This window comes from Oryctolagus cuniculus, chromosome 17 (assembly GCF_964237555.1).
Source record: "Oryctolagus cuniculus chromosome 17, mOryCun1.1, whole genome shotgun sequence".
Taxonomy (NCBI): Eukaryota; Metazoa; Chordata; class Mammalia; order Lagomorpha; family Leporidae; genus Oryctolagus; species Oryctolagus cuniculus.
Genome location: NC_091448.1, coordinates 15,480,627 through 15,502,520, shown reverse-complemented (window position 1 = coordinate 15,502,520; position 21,894 = coordinate 15,480,627). Strand labels below are relative to the sequence as shown.

At 38.9% G+C, this 21,894-nt stretch overlaps 1 protein-coding gene across 18 annotated transcripts in view; it reads left to right on the top strand.

Moving 5' to 3' along the window:
* Window positions 1–21,894, top strand: part of TANC2 (tetratricopeptide repeat, ankyrin repeat and coiled-coil containing 2) — a 438,885-nt gene that overhangs the window by 188,677 nt on the left and 228,314 nt on the right. The window lies entirely within an intron of this gene.

The following is a 21,894-nucleotide window of genomic DNA, read 5'->3' as shown; positions in this document are numbered from 1 at the left end:
AGAGTCTAAGTAAATTGTTTATCTCAACCTTTTTTTTCATTTAGATAGCATAATAAAAATTTTGCTATCTTCCATTAACTAGTTTGTGAATTTTTTAAAAGGAATTAGTGTTGACAATAACTTCATAAATGTGTTAATTGACTGAATATTTACATTTCAAGGGACATGGTCTGACCTAACCTGTGCTATAACTGGATCTGTATAATAATGAAATGTTTTATTATTGTTACTGCTACCAAACAGTACTACATATATAATATTAGTCTGGTTTTTTTTTTTTTTTTTTTTGCCAGGCAGAGTTAGACAGTGAGAGAGAGAGAGAGACAGAAAGGTCTTCCTTCCAGTGGTTCACCTCCCAAGTGGCCGGCACGCTGCACTGATTTGAAGCCAGGAGCCAGGTGCTTCTCCTGGTCTCCCATGCAGGTGCAGGGCTCAAGCACTTGGGCCATCCTCCACTGCCTTCCCGGGCCACAGCAGAGAGCTGGCCTGGAAGAGGAGCAACCAGGACAGAACCGGCGCCCCAACCGGGACTAGAACCCGGTGTGCCGGTGCCGCAAGGCAGAGGATTAGCCTAGTGAGCCGTGGTGCCAGCCTTAATATTACTCTTATAATTACAAATTTAAACCTCTGATTCAGTACAGTTGGAGTTATATATAAAACACCAAATTCAGAACTACTTGTGATATACCTACTTCACTGTATCTTACCTTGATATGCCAAAATGCCACTTAAATCTCTAGATAATTAGTAAACATTATGTTTTTCAGGAATTTAAAAACAAAACACACAAATCTTTAATTCTTTTAGAGTTGTGTAAAAATGAGCTTGGTAGAATTTATGAACATAAGCATCAGTGAAGAGTGAGATTCAGGGAGTTGAAACTGAGAAGAAACATGTGGCAGATCAGAAGACCCGAAACACTAATACAATATAAAAACTCACGGGGGCCAGCGCCGCTGCTCACTTGATTAATCCTCCACCTGTGGCACTGGCATCCCATGTGGGCACCGGGTTCTAGTCCCGGTTGCTCCTCTTCCAGTCTAGCTCTCTGCTGTGGCCCAGGAAGGCAGTGGAGGATGGCCCAGGTGCTTGGCCCTGCACCCGCATGGGAGACCAAGAGGAAGCACCTGGCTCCTGGCTTCAGATCAGCGCAGCGCTGGCTGTGGCAGCCATTTGGAGAGTGAATCAATGTAAGGAAGACCTTTTTCTCTGTCTCTCTCTCTCACACTGTCTGTAACTCTACCTGTCCAAAAGAAAAAACCTCGCGGAGGGGAGGGGGTGTTTGAAGACCTGTGTCTGGATGGTTTACCTGAAATAAAATAGTGCTAAGGAAATTGCTGTGGAATCTGTTGTGTGGCAGAGGGAATATATGACTGATTCTCTACCATATTTTTTAAGTTCACAGCACAGATGAAACAGAATATTTAAGAGCAAAAAGAATGTAATCACTGTTACATCAGTGTGCATACTAAAATAAACCAAATCATAATTGTAATCTATTTTTAAAAATGCCATGCAGAAAAATCTCTGGTAAAATGATGCAGAATTAAAATTAAAACTATTCTCAGAAAATGAAGAGGTAAAATCATTTTCTGCTTCATTGTGTGTTTTGGTTTTTTCTTTCTGAACAGTCCCTTTTCCACTCCTCAAAAAAGGGAAGAGGAGGATTAAACGTTATCTCTAACCAAATGTCACATCATTATTACTATTGGAAACAATTACTTTTTTTCTACTTTGACCAGTTGTGTGGCCTTGGTATAAATTCAGTTTCATCACTGGGCTAATACGCAGATATTCAGTATTAGTGGTTGTTCATGTCAGATCTGAATAACTTAGTTTTAGACTTCAAAAAATAATATTATCTCATAGATTTTCAAATTGTGAAGGAACTTTGGAGATCATTTGGATTGGTGCATCTTAAAATGTATTCTGTGGCCAGCGTCAACTGGAAACTTGTTGAAAGTGTAAATTCTCAGGCCCTACACCAAATAAAAATGAAGATATGTCCATATTTCCTTGGGAGAAGTAATGAGTGAGGTGGCATTTCCACCACAGTTTATTAGGCTCTGATAAACCTCCTAAAGCTGAAAACCTGGAAGTTATTGGTGAATGCTTCAGGATATCTGCTTATCAACTTAGTTGATTTTATTCTTTCTTATATGAAAGAAGAGAAGTAAGCACAAGATGCCGAAAAGCAAAAAAAAAAAAAAAAAAAAAAGAAAGAAAAGAAAAAAGACAGAAAGAAAAGAGAAAGACCATCGGTTAAAAGGGAAATCTGTGGATTTTTGGTCAGTTTTCATTTTCTCTATAGCCTATGTGTTTTCTTCCAAAATTAATATATTTTCAAAATAAATGTAAGTTCATTCCATTTTAGTAAACCTAGTTACACAGATTGCATGACAATATTACTATTTCTTGCTGCATAAAGGTTTCTGCTACTTGAATGAAGCAAAATGAGATAAAAAGAAAAAGTAAAATTTACTTTCTGACAGTGTTTGTTGATAGTTCTAATCAGGCTAAATTGACCATTTAATTGCAACTGCGATAAGCAAAATTTTTCCTAAAGGAAGAGATAGTCAATAATTTTTACTTGGCTTGCTAACAAGCAAAATCAAGGATATTATGTATGTATTTATATAACAGTTTAAAATGCAACTGCTTAAAAATATAAAGGCCATTATCAGCTCTCAGGTTATAAAAAATATAAACAGATGGCTAGATTTGTCCTGTAAGTCGTAATTTACCAATTCCTGATTTATGACAGAAAGGGTTCATCTGTCATTTTAGACATCCTCCAAATTTTGTGATGAGGCAAGGATTATATTAATTATGTATCTCCTCATAATATTATGGACATAATAAATTCTTTTTGTTCAGAATAATTTGAATGTGTAAACATTAGTCCCTCTTCAAATAAATTAGAAAACACTCCAAATGATAGGACTTAATTTTATATTTTACATTGAGAAATCAGGAAGGATGGATTCTTGGAGGCTTTTCCAGATAACTTTTGGAATCTGAAAGCAGCATTACACAGGAAGAGATGAATAAAATAGGGGATAAAATATGCATGGATAGGAATCTGGTGCTAAATCTAACCATACGTGGTAAATGGAAGTCTAGTTACTTGAGAAGAAAATCAAGGTCTCTCAGTTGCCTATTCTTCTAATATATTCCCATGACATTAAGATATCATCTATGTTCTGTTGAGAACTCATAAGTTCCTTATGAGCTTTCACCTATTCGTGGTAAGGCCAATTGTCTTTTTATTATTATTACTACTACTACTACTACTATTACTATTTGAAAGGCAGCATTAGAGAGAGATGGGGACAGACAGAGATCTTCCATCTGCTGGTTCACTCCCCAAATGGCTGCAACTGCTGGAACTGGGCCTATTCCAAAGCCAGGAGCCTGGAACCTCTTCTGGGTCTCCCACATGGGTGCAGGGGCCCAAGTACTTGGGCCATCTTCTGCTGTTTTCCCAGGCACATTATCAGGCTGCTAGATGGGAAGTGGAGCAGCCAAGACACTGATGAAGAAAAAATGTAGTTTGGATGCCTATCATAATGTCAAGTATGTTAAAGTTCCTTAATAAATATTTATTGGTTTCAGAATTTTTAAATGTGAGAAATATTAGTTCCATAATATTTGCATTTGCATGTTTGTTTTAATGAAAGTATATTGGCTGTGAAATCAAAATGTACAGAATGCCTGAAATAAAAATCCACAGTACCCATTTTCACCAGTTTTCATTTCCAATTCTGTTCCTCTAGAGGACAGTCATTTTATGTTGTTTTGCAGATTTTTTTTTTTTTGGTGATTATATCTATATGTCAAAAGTATATGCTTAGACTAAAATTTCTTAACTGATCTTTTTTTTTTTTTTTTTTTTTTTTTTGACAGGCAGAGTGGACAGTGAGAGAGAGAGACAGAGAGAAAGGTCTTCCTTTGCCATTGGTTCACCCTCCAATGGCCGCCGCGATCATATTTAAACATAGCTATCTAGTGAAAAGAAACATGCTTATTTGTACTACTTCTATATTTACTTCCCTGATATTTAGTTATTTGGAAGGCAGAGTGCCAGACAGGGAGAGACAGAGAAGTCTTCCATCCAGTAATTCACTCCCCAGTGCCCAGAACAGCCATGGTTAGGTCAGGCCATAGCCAGGTGCCAGGAGGACAAGTACTTGGGCTATCACCTGCCTCTCAGGCGTGTTAATAGGAAGCTGGATCAGAAGTACAAAATAGCTGGGACTTGAACCAGCAATCTGAATGGGACATAGGCATCGCAAACGTAAACTGCTGTGCCATAATGTTTGTCCCCTACCCCTTAATCTTAAAAGAAGCAGATTTTATTCTTGATAATTCACGTGAATTTCCTTTTATATCAATTAAATTTAGAAAAACAATAAAATAAAGTGTATTCACTATTTGCAATACTCAACCAGTTTCTGAAGATAGGATATCTGAGAATTCAATGAATGAGTCTTTGTGCATTTGAAAATGTCTTTATACAGCTACCACATTTGATATAAAATATAGAATCTCACAGTACTTGATTCATTTGTAACCTCTCATATCTCTTACATAATGGCTATTGTTTGTATCATGTGTACATTTTAAAACCCTAGGAGAGTGCTTAAAACAGTTATATATAGGAAAGAAATTAAGGGTAAAAAGCAGCCCCTTTTTTTTTTTTTTTTTTTGACAGGCAGAGTTAGACAATGAGAGAGAGAGAGAGACAGAGAGAAAGGTCTTCCTTCCATTGGTTCACCCCCCAAATGGCCGCTGTGGCGGCACTGCGCTGATCCGAAGCCAGGAGCCAGGCACCTCCTCCTGGTCTCCCATACGGATGCAGGGCCCAAGCACCTGGGCCATCCTCCACTGCACTCCTGGGCCACAACAGAGAGCTGGACTGGAAGAGAAGCAACTGGGACAGAATCTGGCGCCCCAACCGGGACTAGAACCCCGTGTGCTGGCGCCGCAGGCGGGGGATTAGCCTAGTGAGCCACTGTGCCGGCCAAAGCAGCCTTTTAAATATACTCAAATTGTTATCATGCCTTAGATTCTTCCTTATTTTCTGAACCCTTATGTTTCCCTGTGACATCCATTTCTTTTGCCTTAAAGAATCGCCATTACCATTTCATGATTCATGATTCTAGATAGTTCACACTTTATTAAATTTTCTGTTATGTGAAAATATTTTATTTTCCTTCCATTGTTGCTGAATATTTTAACAGGATTTAGATCTTCACATTGATGTTTTTTCTTTCAGCCTTTGTAGTTATTGTTTCATTGTTCCTTGATTTCTATATTTCTGATGAGAAGTTAGATATTTTTCAGATTGTTGACTCTTGTAAGTTAGATGTTTTTCTTCTGGCTGCGTTTAAGACTCCTCTTTTTCTTTCAGCAGTTTACGACAGACCTAAGGTGGTTCTGTTCATATTTATCATGTAGACCATTTCTGGGCTTCTGGATTTATGGGAATTTTTATCTTTTATTATTTTCCATAGATATTTAGCTATTATTCTTTCATTTTTTTCTCTCATTTTCTCTTCTGAGACTTTAATTACATTCCCGTTAGACCTTTAGATATCATCTCACTGGTCCTCTGTGTATGTGTGTGTCTTTCTGTCCCTTTTTGTCTCTTTCTCTCTCTCTCTCATCTATATTCTTTAAACTGGGAAGCTTCTATTCATTTATCTTCAAATTCATTGGCTCTATTGTCATTTTATTTTTTAAAGATTTTTAAAACTTAAGAGGCAGAGATACAGACAGAGCAGGAGAGACAGAAAAGTCTTCCATTCGCTGGTTCTCTCTCCAAATGACCATAATGGCTGGAGGTGGGCTGATCCAAAGCCAGGAGCCAGGAGTATCTTCTAGTCTCCCCAATGGGTGCAGGGGCCCAAAGACTTGGGCCATCTTCTAGTGCTTTTGCAGGCCATAAGCAGAGAGCTGGATTGGAAGTGGAGCAACTGAGATTAGAGCTGGCACCCATATGTGATGCTAGCTCCACTGGCAAAGACTTAGCCTACTACACCCAGTACTGGCTCCTCTACTGTCATTTTAAACTATTGTCTGTTTACTGTATATTATACTTATATAATCTGTATATGTAGACATATTTACATATGCACATATACATACACTGTATAACTTATACTGTTATTTAAATTTATATTCATAGATCACATTAGATTATGGAGGAATTCTTTAAAAATTTTAAGATTGGGATCATATCAAGTAACTTTGAACAGTGTTAAGTGCAGAATCTGGGCTCCTTCTGAAGCATTGTCATTTTGTTCTGTAAGCTCTCTATCCCTCACTTTCCAGTCACTGTTTTTGCCAAAAGCTCTGTCTTTTGATTCTTCAGATAAGAAAAAGTGTAACTTTCTATTGGAGTTTTAATGACCCTGTATAGTGTTGCCTATGGTCTGCGTTTAGGCTAAAAACAGAAAAGAAATGGGAAACTTGTCCAAGCCTCGTCTTTTCTTCAAATTCACAGCCTTCCTGCAGAATCTGCTTGTGTTTAATCTCCAGATCATTTAGACAGATGTTGTTCAGATGCTGTTGAGAGTTAACAGTTGTTTGAGAGAAGTCCATGTTGTAGAAGATTACTTAGATGTATAGAAGCAGAACTTCCCCAACAGGATTTTGAGATTTTTATCTTTCATAGATACTGACACTTTCTCAAGTTTCTTATTTCTAGTCATAGAAAGATTTATGTATTGGGGAGCTAATATTTACCTTTTGTGTCAGATTTTATTAAAAAAAAAAACTCTGGTTTGATTGTTTTCTTCTTTACCAAGTTTATTGTTTGATAGTTATATGTAATTCTGTGTTTTCCTTCCATACATGTGGTGAGGTACATTAGTACAATAACAGAATTCATAAGAAAACCATATGTATTTTTAAATCTAAGATTTGCTTTTTTAACTTCTGTTTTTCTTTACTGTGCAACACTACTTCACCCTCCATCCTTTGGTTAGGATTTTTTTTTAATTTTACAGAAAGTAATATGGTAAATAGAGTAGTATGTCTTATTTAGTGTAAAAACCATGGGTGGCAGGATAGTTATGAAAATGCTAGGAAAAGAAAGGCCTCTAGACCAAGTCAGTGTCTGATTTTTGCCTTTTTATAGACCATTCCTTTTATTGCCATAAAATCAAGAAGAGTAAGGTAAATGATATTTCATTCCTTTGTGTATTTAAGGAAAGCCAGAAGAAAAATCCCCACTTCTACCTCTAAACTGAAACTTTCTCTGGCAAAATGAAACTTCTCTTTCTCTAGCTAGCCTTCTTGTGTTTTGTGTGTGTGTGTGTTTGTGGTTTTCTTTCTACTAGGGAAGGCAACTCAGTTCTGCATATCCTATTCTCAGGAATTAATCATCTTCTCATCTCCTTCCCTATTCTTTCTCTGTTATGCCACATGACACCCGGGTTTTTAGGGAGATTGAAAAGCAACTTGTCCTCTTACAAAGACTAGGAATTTCTGACAAATATTGTAAGGTCAGAGAAATATAATTCTTTATCTAGGGTTAGAATTACTGAGTGTTTTCTGTTGAGAGTTCCCTATTATAAGATTAGTAGCAACTGCACATTCCAAAAACAAGCCAAAAAGTTATTGGCTTTCACTCTTAATCTTTGAAAATGTCTCGACAGACTTTTTTTTTTGCCTGGGAAAGAATTCGTTTTTATCTATTCTTTTAATTTAATTAGCATATAATGGTCATGCATGGTTATGGAGTATAGTATCATATGTCAATACATGTAGATAATGTGTAGTCAGATCAAGATAATTGAAATATCCATCACTTCAAATACTATTTCTTTGTCTTCTCTACTAGCTATTTTGGAATATACAGCTAGTTGTTGTTAGTCATAATTATCTTTTTAATATATTTCAATAGAATTTTAGTACAGTACTGGCACAGTGTTCATGTGAGCATTTTCTACCTCTCACCTTGATTAGTTAGGATTTTCGTTAGTTTACTGAAGTTTTGAAGAAGAAAAAGTGTTAAATAATCTTATGTAATTCTTTTCTTATTGCTCTCTTTGTTAACCCTAGACCTATTAGGTCTGGCTTTGGAGAAATCATTTCATAATTTTCAGTAAATGACAGGTAACCATTATATAGTATATGCTTACTATCTGAATCCATTTCTGTCTCAGTTCTTAAATCTAAGGAAAGAAAAATTTTCAAAGAATCTTAGTAATTTTCCTAGCCAGAAAGTTTGGTAAGTGACCATAATGAAGCCTTTCACATATTTTGAAGTATGATAGCATAGTTAGAAGCTGTGAGTGTGAGAACCCACCAGTCACTCTAAATCGTTCAAGAATAACCTCATAGGGCTGACACTGTGGCGTAGCGGGTAGAGCTGCCACCTGCAGTTCTGGCATCCCATATGGGTGCTGGTTTGAGACCCAGTTGCTCCACTTCCAATCCAGCTCTCTGCTATGGCCTTGAAAGCAGTGGAGGATGGCCCAAGTCCTTGGGACCCTGCACCCATGTGGGAGACCCAGAGGAAGCTCTTGGCTCCTGGCTTTGGATCGGAACAGCTCCAGCCATTGCAGCCAATTGCGGAGTGAAGCAGGGTAAGGAAGACCTCTCTCTACCTCTACCCCTACCCCTATCCCTACCCCTATCCCTACCTCTCCTTCTCTCTGTGTATAACTCTAAATTTCAAATAAATGAATTAATCTTAAAAAAAAAATAGCCTGATATTTACTGTCAGTTTAATCAGATAAGTGTAGTGTTTCTCCATTGACATACTATTACACTTGCTGAAGTTAGGATGCTGCATTGTAAACCTGGATCTGAGCTCTTCAGAGATTCTGTACTCCATGCAAAGCACATATTCAGTGTTTCTTTTTCCTCACCTTTGACTTTTGACTGTGCCATCAGTGGAACTAAAGGCTCCTGCAAGTGTGCAGAACTGTATTGACCCTCCTGTAAAGACGACAAAAATTTTTTATTTTATATTTGAAAGTCAGAGTTACACAGAGAGAGAGAGAGAGATAGAGAGAGAGAGAGACAAGTCTTCCATCCGCTGATTCACTCCCCAGTTGACCGCAACAGACAGAGCTGCATGCTGATCCAGAGCCAGGAGCTTATTTCGGGTCTCCCATGTGGGTGCAGGGGCCCAAGCACTTGGGTCATCTTTTACTGCTTTCCCAGGCCGTAGCAGAGAGCTGGATTGGAAGTGGAGCAGCAGGGACTCGAACCGGTGCCCACATGGGATGCTGGCACTGCAGGTGGCAGCTTTATCCGCTACACTACAGTGCCAGCCCCACTAACAAAAATTTTACATAGAGAATCCTGTGTTTATCTTATCAAATGACAAGCTTACTCAAATGATTATGTCTATTTGTATAAGTCTTTTTTTAAAAAAAAACTCCATTATTTAATTTTTCTTTACTTATTCCTTATATTGCTTGATTCTTTCGTTATCTAACTGATGTTCCAGTCATGACTTCAATAGATTGTCCTTGTCATCTAAACTCATTTTTATCCATCATATCACTTGTAGTGGATACCAACTTAAATGCAGTGCCTTTTTACGAATTAAATCATGAGTAGCCCTGTTGAAATACAGTTTGTTAAGATATATTGTTTTTCAGTTTCATTAATTTGACATAGAATATTCATGGTTTTTTGCCAGACCAGCCTATAACTATACTTTTTCTAAGAGAAAAATGAGCAGGTATAGCCATCCTAATGTTAAATAAAATACACTTTAACACAAAAATTGTTAAAAAGAGACAAAGAACAGCATTATGTAATGATTAATGGATCAATTCAACAGGAAGATGTGACTTTAGTAAATGTATATGCATCCAATGCCTTGGCACCAAGCTATTTAAGAACAGTGTTAATGGCCCTAAAGGGAGACATAGACTCCAATACAATAATAGTGAGGGACTTCAACACCCAGGTTTCATCAATGACAGGTCAAGTAGCAGAAAATCAAAAACAGAGCTAATCTACCCTATGGACCAAATGACCTGATCGGTTTCTACAGAACATTTCATCCCACTGTTATAGAATACACATTCTTTTCATCAGTGCATGAAACTTTCTCTAGGATTGACCATATGCTAGGCCATAAAGCAAGTCTCAGCAAATTCAAAATAAATTAAATCATACCATGTTTCTTCTCTGACCACAATGGAATGAAATTGGACATTTAACAACTAAAGAAACTCTAGAAAATATGCGAACACATGGAGACTGAACAACATGCTCCTGAATGAACAGTGGGTCATAAAAGAAATCAAAAAGGAGGCTGGCGCCACGGCTCACTTGGCTAATCCTCCACCTGCGGCACTGGCACCCTGGGTTCTAGTCCCAGTCGGGGTGCCGGATTCTGTCCCGGTTGCCCCTCTTCCAGGCCAGCTCTCTGCTGTGGCCCGGGAGTGCAGTGGAGGATGGCCCAAGTGCTTGGGCCCTGCACCCCATGGGAGAGCAGGATAAGTACCTGGCTCCTGGCTTCGGAACAGCACAGTGCACCTGCCACAGCACACTGGCCGCGGTGGCCATTGGAGGGTGAACCAACAGAAGGAAGACCTTTGTCTCTGTCTCTCTCTCTCACTGTCCACTCTGCCTGTCAAAACAAAACAAAACAAAACTCATGGGATGCAGCAAAAACAGTGTTAAAAGAAGTTTTATAGTGATTAGTACCTACACCAAGAAATTGGAAAGGCATCAAATAAATGAGCTATCAGTGCATCTCAAGGACTTAGAAAAACAACAGCAAATCAAACCCAGAGTTAATAGGAGGAAAGAAATAATTAAAATTAAAATTAGAGAAGAAACAAAATTGAGACCAAAATATGCAAACATCAGTAAAATGAAGAGCCATTTTTTTGAAAAAATAAACAAAATTAATACGCCATTAGCCCAACTAAACAGAAATAAAAAATTAGAATACCCAAATTAATAAAATCAGAGATGAAAATAGGAGATGTAACAACCAATACCACAGAGGTAAAAAGAATCATGAAAAATTACTACAGCCTTAAACCAACAAATTGGAAAAATCTAAAAGACATGGATAGTTTTCTGGATACATACAGTCTTCCAAAATTGAGTCATTAAGACATAGAAAACCTAAATTTTCAATAACCAAAATGGAAATTGAACCAGTTCATAATTCCCAATAAAAATAGCCCAGTACTAGATGACTTCACTGCTGAATGTTACCAAACTTTTTTTAAAAAATCATTTATTTATTTATTTGAAAGTCAGAGTTACAGAGAGGCAGTTGCAGAGAAAGAGAGATATCTTCCATCTGTTGCTTTGCTCCCCAGATGGCCACAACAGCTGGCTTTGCTGATCTAAAGTCAGGAGCCTAATTACAGGGCACCGGTCTGTTTAAGAGATATGTTAAGGGACTTAAAGGGAGACTTAGATTCCAATACAATAGTACTGGGGGACTTCAATACTCCACTCTCAGAAATAGACAGATCATCCGGACAGAAGATCAACAAGGAAACAACAGATTTAATCGACACTATTATCCAAATGGATGTAACAGATATCTACAGAACTTTCAATCCTACATCTAAAGACTTTACATTCTTCTCAGCAGTGCATGGAACCTTCTCTAGGATTGATCACATACTAGGCCGTAAAGCAAGTCTCAGCAAATTTAAAAGAATTAGAATCATACCACGCAGCTTCTCAGACCACAGCGGAATGAAGCTGGAAATTAGCAACTCAGGAAACCCTAGAAACTATGCAAACACATGGAAACTGAACAACATGCTCCTGAATGAACACTGGGTCATTCAAGAAATCAAAAGAGAAATCAAAAACTTTCTGGAAGTAAATGAGGATCACAACACAACATATCAAAACTTATGGGATACGGCAAAAGCAGTATTGAGAGGCAAGTTTATAGCAATAGATGCCTATATCAAGAAATTGGAAAGGTACCAAATAAATGAGCTTTCAGCGCATCTCAAGGACCTAGAAAAACTGCAGCAAACCAGACCCAAATCTAGTAGGAGAAGAGAAATAATTAAAATCAGAGAAGAAATTAACAGGATTGAATCCAAAAAAAATTACAAAAAATCAGCCAAGCGAAGAGCTGGTTTTTTGAAAAAATAAACAAAATTGACACCCCATTGGCCCAACTAACTAAAACAAGAAGAGAAAAGACCCAAATCAATAAAATCAGAGGTGAAAAAGGAAACGTAACAACAGACACCACAGAAATAAAAAGAATCATCAGAAATTACTACAAGAACTTGTATGCCAGCAAACAGGAAAATCTATTAGAAATGGATAGATTCCTGGACACATGCAATCTACCTAAATTGAACCATGAAGACATAGAAAACCTAAATAGACACATATCTGAAACAGAAATTGAAGCAGTAATAAAGGCCCTCCTAACAAAGAAAAGCCCAGGACCAGATGGATTCACTGCTGAATTCTACCAGACATTTAAAGAAGAACTAATTCCATTTCTTCTCAAACTATTCAGAACAATTGAAAAAGATGGAATCCTCCCAAATTCTTTCTATGAAGCCAGCATCACCTTAATCCCTAAGCCAGAGAAAGGTGCAGCATTGAAAGAAAATTATAGACCAGTATCCCTGATGAACATAGACGCAAAAATCCTCCATAAAATTCTCTCCAATAGAATACAACACATCAGAAAAATCATCCACCCAGACCAAGTGGGATTTATCCCTGGTATGCAGGGATGGTTCAACATTCGCAAATCAATCAATGTGATACACCACATTAACAGACTGCAGAAGAAAAACCATATGATTATCTCAATAGATGCAGAGAAAGCATTCGATAGAATTCAGCACCCTTTCATGATGAAAACTCTAAGCAAATTGGGTATAGAAGGAACATTCCTCAATATAATCAAAGCAATTTATGAAAAGCCCACGGCCAGCATCCTATTGAATGGGGAAAAGTTGGAACCATTTCCACTGAGATCTGGCACCAGACAGGGATGCCCACTCTCACCAAGGCTATTTAACATAGTTCTGGAAGTTTTAGCCAGAGCCATTAGGCAAGAAAAAGAAATTAAAGGAATACAAATTGAGAAGGAAGAAGTCAAACTATCCCTCTTTGCAGCTGATATGATTCTTTACTTAGAGGATCCAAAGAACTCTACTAAGAGACTACTGGAACTCATAGAGGAGTTTGGCAAAGTGGCAGGATATAAAATCAATGCACAAAAATCAACAGCCTTTGTATACACAAGCAATGTCACGGCTGAGAATGAACTGCTAAGATCAATCCCATTCACAATAGCTACAAAAACAATCAAATACCTTGGAATAAACTTAACCAAGGACGTTAAAGATCTCTACGATGAGAATTACAAAATCTTAAAGAAATAGAAGAGGATACCAAAAAATGGAAAAATCTTCCATGCTCATTGATTGGAAGAATCAACATCATCAAAATGTCCATTCTCCCAAAAGCAATCTATAGATTCATTGCAATCCCAATCACGATACCAAAGACATTCTTCTCTGATCTAGAAAAAATGATGCTGAAATTCATATGGAGGCACAAGAGACCTCGAATAGCTAAAGCAATCTTGTACAACAAAAACAAAGCCGGAGGCATCACAATACCAGATTTCAGGACATACTACAGGGCAGTTGTAATCAAAACAGCATGGTACTGGTAGAGAAACAGATGGATAGACCAATGGAACAGAATTGAAACACCAGAAATCAACCCAAACATCTACAGCCAACTCATGTTTGATCAAGGATATAAAACCAATTCCTGGAGCAAGGACAGTCTATTCAATAAATGGTGCTGGGAAAACTGGATTTCCATGTGCAGAAGCATGAAGCAAGACCCCTACCTTACACCTTACACAAAAATCCACTCAACGTGGATTAAAGACCTAAATCTACGACCTGACACCATCAAGTTATTAGATTACATTGGAGAAACCCTTCAAGATATTGGCACAGGCAAAGAGTTTCTGGAAAAGACCCAGGAGGCACAGGCAGTCAAAGCCAAAATCAACTATTGGGATTGCATCAAATTGAGAAGTTTTTGTACAGCAAAAGAAACAGTCAGGAAAGTGAAGAGACAACCGACAGAATGGGAAAAAATATTTGCAAACTATGCAACAGATAAAGGGTTGATAACCAGAATCTACAAAGAGATCAAGAAACTCCACAAGATCAAAACAAACAACCCACTTAAGAGATGGGCCAAGGACCTCAATAGACATTTTTCAAAAGAGGAAATCCAAATGGCCAACAGGCACATGAAAAAATGTTCAAGGTCACTAGCAATCAGGGAAATGCAAATCAAAACCACAATGAGGTTTCACCCCACCCCAGTTAGAATGGCTCACATACAGAAATCTAATGCTGTAGAGGATGTGGGGAAAAAGGGACACTAACCCACTGTTGGTGGGAATGCAAACTGGTCAAGCCACTATGGAAATCAGTCTGGAGATTCCTCAGAAACCTGAAGATAACCCTACCATTCGACCCAGCCATCCCACTCCTTGGAATTTACCCAAAGGAATTTAAATTGGCAAACAAAAAAGCGGTCTGCACCCTAATGTTTATTGCAGCACAATTCACAATAGCCAAGACCTGGAACCAACCTAAATGCCCATCAACAGTAGACTGGAGAAAGAAATTATGGGATATGTACTCTTTAGAATACAAAAAAAAACAATGAAATCCAGTCATTTGCAACAAAATGGAGGAATCTGGAACACATCATGCTGAATGAAATAAGCCAGTCCCAAAGGGACAAATTTCATATGTTCTCCCTGATCGGTGACAACTGACTGAACACCAAAAAGGAAACCTGTTGAAGTGAAATGGACACTATGAGAAACAGTGACTTGATCAGCATAGCCCTGACTGTTAATGAACAACTTAATACATTATCCCTCTTAGTATTTTTTTTGTCTCTTCTACTTAATACTACTGGTTTAATTCTGTAATTAATACACAGTTATTCTTAAGTGTTAAAATTAAACTGAAATGTGATCTCTGTTAAATATAAGAGTGGGAGTAAGAGAGGGAAGAGATGTACAATTTGGGACGTGCTCAAGCTGACTTGCCCCAAATGGTAGAGTTAGAAACATACCAGGGGATTCCAATTCAATCCCATCAAGGTGGCATGTACCAATGCCATCTCACTAGTCCAAGTGATCAATTTCAGTTCACAATTGATCATAATGAAAGGACTAAGAGTCAAAGGGATCACATAAACAAGTCCAGTGCCTGCTAATACTAACCGATAGAATAAAAAAGGGAGAGAGCGATCCAACATGGGAAGCAAGATACACAGCAGACTCATAGAATGGCAGATGTCCTAAACAGCACTCTGGCCTCAGAATCAGCCCTAAAGGCATTCGGATCTGGCTGAAAAGCCCATGAGAGTATTTCAGGCATGGAAAGCCAAGACACTCTGGGGGAAAAAAAAAAAAAAACACCAAACCCTAAATGAAAGATCTGTATGAGTGAGATCCCAGTGGAAAGAACAGGTCTTCAAAGAAGGAGGTACCTTTCTCTGAAGGGAGGAGAGAACTTCCACTTTGACTATGACCTTGTCTATGACCTTGGAAACTCATGACTGGAGCACAGGGAGATTACTGATGCCATAAACAGGAGTGTCAGTTTGTAAAGTCAACAACAGGAGTCACTGTGCACTTACTCCTCATGTAGGATCTCTGTCCTTAATGTGCTGTACATTGAGATTTAATGCTATAATGAGTACTCAAACAGTATTTTTCACTTTGTGTTTCTGTGTGGGTGCAAACTGTTGAAATCTTTACTTAATGTATACTAAACTGATCTTCTGTATATATAGAAAATTGAAAATGAATCGTGATATGAATGGAAGGGGAGAGAGAGCGGGAGGGGGGAGGGTTGCGGGTGGGAGGGAAGTCATCGGGGGGTGAGGGGAAGCCAATGTAGTCCATAAGCTGTACTTTGGAAATCTATATACATTAAATAAAAGTTAAAAAAAAAATAAAGCCAGGAGCCAGGAGCTTCCTCTAGGTCTCCCAAGTGGGTTCAGGATCCCAAGGACATGGACCATCTGCTACTGCTTTTCCAAGCAATAGCAGAGAGCTGGTTCTGAAGTGGAGCAGCCAGGATTCAAATCAGCACCCATCTGGGATGCCAGCACTGCAGATAGTGGCTTTACCCACTATACCTCAGCTCCGCCGCTTTACCAAACTTTCAAAGACAAACCAATTCCAGTTCTTCTCAAACTACTCAAAACAATTGAAAAGGAGGGAACCTTCCCAAACTCCTTCTATGAGGTTGAGTTCCAAAACTAGAAAAAAGATACAACAAAAAGAGAGACCAATAAACGAATATCCATGATGAACATAGATGCAAAAATCCTCAATGAAATACTGGCTAATTGAATCCTACATCACATCAGAAGTGTCATTCACTGAAACCATGTAGGATTTATCTCTGATAGCCAGGGATGGTTCAACATATGTAAATTAATAAATATTATATATCACATTTACAAATTGAAGAACAAAAATCATATGATTATCTCAATAGATGTAGAAAAAAACATCTTATAAAATACAATATCCTTTCATGATAAAAATCTTCAGCAACTTGAATATAGAAGAAACATTCCTTAACACAATCAAGGCAATCTATAACAGATCCACAACCAGCATCTTATTGAATGGCGAAAGGTTAGAAGCATTTTCACTGAGATCTGTAACCAGTCAGTTATGCCCATTTTCACCACTGCTATTCAATATAGTTCTGGAAATTTTAGCCAGAGCCATTAAGTCAAGAAAAAGAGATCGAAGGGATACAAATTGGAAAGGAGGATGTGAAATTACCCCATTTTTTTCAGATGAGTGATTCAATATATAGGAGAACTGAAAGACTCCACTAAGAGACTGTTGGAACTCATAACAGAGTTTAAAATGACAGGATATAAAATCAACACACAGAAATCAATAGTCGGAACCTGCGCTGTGGCATAGTGGGTAAAGCCACTGCCTACAGTGCCAGCATCCCATATGGACGCCAGTTTGAGTCTCAGCTGCTCAACTTCCGATTGAGCTCTCTGCTATGGCCTGGGAAAGCAGTAGAAGATGGCCCAAGTGCTTGGGCCCCTGCACCTGCATGGGAGACTCAGAAGAAGCTCCTGACTCCTGGCTTTGGATCAACCCAGCTCTGGACGTTAAGGCCAATTGGGGAGTGAACCAGCGGATGAAAGACCACTCGCTCTCTCTGCCTTTCCTTCTCTCCCTGTGTAACTCTGACTTTCAAGTAAAATAAACAAATCTTTAACACAAATCAGTAGCCTTTTTATACATAAACAATGCCATGGCTGAGAAAGATCAGCCCCATTCATATTAGCTACAAAAGAATTTAAATACCTTAGGATAAATTTAACCAAGATGTAAAAGCTTTACAATGAAAATTACAAAACATTAAAGACATAGAAGAAAGTGTGAAGAACCAGAAATATCTTCCATATTCATGGATTAGAAGAATTAATATAATCAAATGTCCATTCTACCCAAACCATTTCCAGATTTATGTGATGCCACTCAAAATACCAATGACATTCTTCTCAGATCTAGAAAAAAACAGTGTTAAACTTCACATGGAAACATAAGATACCCCAAATAGCTAAAGCATTCTTTTGCTTTTTTTTCAGATTTATATGTTCATTTGAGAGGCAGAATTCAAGGGAGGGGGGGGAGATATCTTCCAACTACTGGTTTACTCCCTAAATGGCTACAATAGCTGCAGCTGGGCCGATTTGAAGTCTAGAGCCAGGAGCTAGGAGCTTCTCCCAGGTCTCCCATATGGGTGCAAAGGTCCAAGCGCTTTGACCATCCTCTCCTGCTTTTCCAGGCCATTAGCAGAGGGCTGGATTGGAAGAGGAGCAGGTGGGACGCAACCAGCACCCATATGGGATGCCAGCAGCTCAGGTAGAGGCTCAACCTACTACACTACAGCATTGGCCCCTAAAACAGTCAAACAACAAAGTTGGAGGCATCAAAATACCAGACTTAAAGACATCGTACAGGACAGATATAATCAAAACAGCATATTACTGGCACAAAAATAGACATGTAGACCAAGAAACAGAACAGAAACCCCAGAAATTAATACATACATCTACAACTAACTGATGTTTGACAATTGAGCTAAAATTAATCCCTGAAAAAGGACAGTCTCTTCATCAAATGGTGGTAGATACATTGGATATTCACATGCAGAAGTATGAAACAAGACCCCTACCTTACATCTTATACAAGAATCAACTAAAAATGGAATACGGATCTAAACCTACAAGCTGATATTATCAAACTACAAGAGGAAAACTTAGGGGGAATTTGGCAAGACATTGGCAAAGGCAAAGACTTCTTAAAAAAGACCCCAAACGCAAAACAGACAAATGGGATTGCATCAAGCTAAGAAGCTTATGCACTGGAGAAGAAACACTCAGCAGAGGCAACTGACAGAATAGGAGAAAATATTAGCAATCAATGCAACTGATCAAGAATTACTATTAGAATCTATAAAGCTCAGGAAACTCAATGATAACAAAAGAAACAATACAGTTAAGAAATGGACAAAGGACATGAACAGGATTTTTCATAGATTGAAATGCAAATGGCCAGTAGATGCATGAAAATTTCTCAGGATCAATAGTCATCAGAGAAATGCAAATAAAAACAACAATGAGGGGCCAGCGCCTCGGCTCACTAGGCTAATCCTCCGCCTTGCGGCGCCGGCACACCGGATTCTAGTCCAGTTGGGGCGCCGGATTCTGTCCCGGTTTCCCCTCTTCCAGGCCAGCTCTCTGCTGTGGCCCGGGAGTGCAGTGGAGGATGGCCCAAGTCCTTGGGCCCTGTATCCACATGGGAGACCAGGAGGAAACACCTGGCTCCCGGCTTCAGATCAGCATGGTGCGCCGGCTGCGGCGGCCATTGGAGGGTGAACCAACGTTAAAGGAAGACCTTTCTCTCTGTTTCTCACTGTCCACTCTGCCTGTCAAAAATAAAAAAAAAAAAAAAAAAAAAAAATGAGGTTTCACCTAATCCCAGTTAGAATGGCTATCATTGAAAAATATAAAAAATAATAAGTGCTGGAGAGCATGTGAGGAAAAAGGTACCCTAATCCACTGTTGGTAGTAGGAATATAAGCTAGTGCAACCATTATGGCAGATGCTATGGAGATTCCTCAAAATCTGAAATTAGATGTCCCATGTGAACCAGCCATTATACGCCTACGAATTTACCTAAAGGACATGAAATCAGCATATGTAAGAGTTATTTGTACCCCTATGTTTATTGCAACTTAATGCACAATAGCTAAGATATGGAATTAACCCAGATGTCCATCAACTAAAGACTAGATAAGTAAAATGTGGTATATATCAGCTACTAAAAAAGATAGAAATCCTGTGTTTTGCAATAAATGGGGATGCTACTAGAAACTATTATGCTTAGTGAAATAAGCTAGTCTCAAAAAGACAGATATGTTTTCTCTGATATGTGGCAGTTAATGTAGAATCCAAAGAAAAGTATAGGAATGAAGTAGACATTTTGTTCTATGAATATCATTTTTAGCCCTTATTTATACTCCTGTGGAATTGTGGTCTTCATACTTTTTATTTCTTTAATATTATGGTTAGTAGCAAACTAAGCCTGTGAATATAGAGTGAGTTAAAATTATGTCTTTACAAGAACTGATGAAGAAAAGGAGAGAGAGAGTTTGATTGTTGGGGAGAGGGGGAGTGTGAGGAATGTGGTTGTCTTCTTGGAATTGTACCCATGGAATGGATGAAATCTTTCTCTTCATAAAAAGCAAATATTTTCTTGACATTTCATGTTTTTATTTAAAAAACTTTATTTTTTGAAAAAAATGTATGTAACTAATCATACTGGAAAATCAACCTCATGCACTGTAACTAGAAGATTAGCCAGAATTTTACCTGTATACATAAACCTTCAAATTACTCTGCATCTAAGATCTTCTTTGTTTTAAAAAGGAATACCAGGGCCAGGACTGTGGCGTAATAGATTAATCCTCCTCCTGTGGCGCTGGCATTCCATATGGGCGCTGGTTTTGGTCCCAGCTGCTCCTCTTCCCATCCAACTCTCTGTTGTGGTCTGGAAAAGCAGTAGAAGATGGCCCAAGTGCTTGGGCCCCCGTACCCACATGGGAGACCCAGAAGAAGCTCCTGGCTCCTGGTTTCAGTTCGGTTCAGAGAGCCATTGTGGCCTTTTGGGGAGTGAACCAGCAGATGGAAGATCTTTCTCTCTGTCTCTCTCTCTCACTGTCTGTAACTCTACCTCTCAGATAAATAAATGAAATATTTTTTAAAAAACTGATGTTAGCACCACATTAAAATTTTCTTCATCATGTATGCACAAGGACTGATAGGTAATAATTCTGTAGCTATTTCATTGGTCAGAATAGGCCAGACCATGCTAACATAACAAAAAGCCTTAAAAAATCTCAGTGAAAATCTTTCCCTGATACTTTTGGGTTCTGTGAGCCTGATCTGTGGTCTCTCAAGTTGAATTCTGTGTCCCTAATTGGGTTTGTGTCATTTGAGGATTGTGGCTGAAGACTTCACCTTGCAGAAGTGGGAGGACCAGCAAGATGCTCCGAAGATCCTGCACAAGGAAGCAGTGGTGGACATCTGGTGTCCTGGATTTTCAGAAAGTGAATGACTTAATTGTGTCCAACCAGGAAAGTTAAGGCAGACGTTTGGGGCAAGTTGTAATGACTAGTAGCAATATATCATCTGTGGAAAGAACTGAATTAGTGGAATTCACTCAAACTGTATTTCAGATCTTATTATACGTAATGTAAAGTATTTAAGAAAGTGGCCTGAGAAGCTAATATTTGCGAGTGTACCCTGCTTCCTACTGAGCCTGCTAAGAAGTGTACTGGAGAGAAACCTGAAACCCAACGATGATTTGAAAGTCCCTCAGATGGCCATCCTACTGTGCTGGACAGCAGGATTTTGACTATGGTGCACAGGAAAAGCCTTCAATAAGGAGACCATATTATTATTATTTTTTTTTTTTTGACAGGCAGAGTGGACAGTGAGAGAGAGAGACAGAGAGAAAGGTCTTCCTTTTGCCGTTGGTTCACCCTCCAATGGCCGCCACAGCCGGCGCGCTGCGGCCGGCGCACCGTGCTGATCTGATGGCAGGAACCAGGAGCCAGGTGCTTCTCCTGGTCTCCCATGGGGTGCAGGGCCCAAGCACCTGGGCCATCCTCCACTGCACTCCCTGGCCACAGCAGAGAGCTGGTCTGGAAGAGGGGCGACCGGGACAGAATCCGGCGCCCCAACCGGGACTAGAACCCGGTGTGCTGGCGCCACTAGGTGGAGGATTAGCCTAGTGAGCCGCGGCGCCGGCCAGGAGACCATATTATTAACATATCAAGGTATTCCCATGTGAAAGACTTTCTGCAAATACAATGAATATGGGAAAGCTTACAGTAAGTCAGCTCTCATTGTCCAAGACATAGCTCAGGTAGGGAATAGAACTTCCTGTTAAAGTCTAGCTTCACTAAACAGCAAATACACACAAGAGAGAAATACTGTAAATGTATTAAATATAAGAAAATCATCATTAGCAAATTAGGCCTTACAGTACATCAGAGGATGCATATAACGAGAAAACCTTATGCATGTAGGCATGGTAAGAAACCCTTCAGCAGTACATCAGGCTTTACTGTCTGTCAGAGAGTTCACACAGGGAAGAATCCCTACGCATGTCATGAATGTGAAGAAACCTGCCAAAAGCCAGCCAGCCCTGATTATGCATCACAGAATTCACATAGGAGAAAAATGCTTTGGATGTAATGAAGAAAGGAAAGCTTTCTGTACAAGTCAGGCCTCATCCTA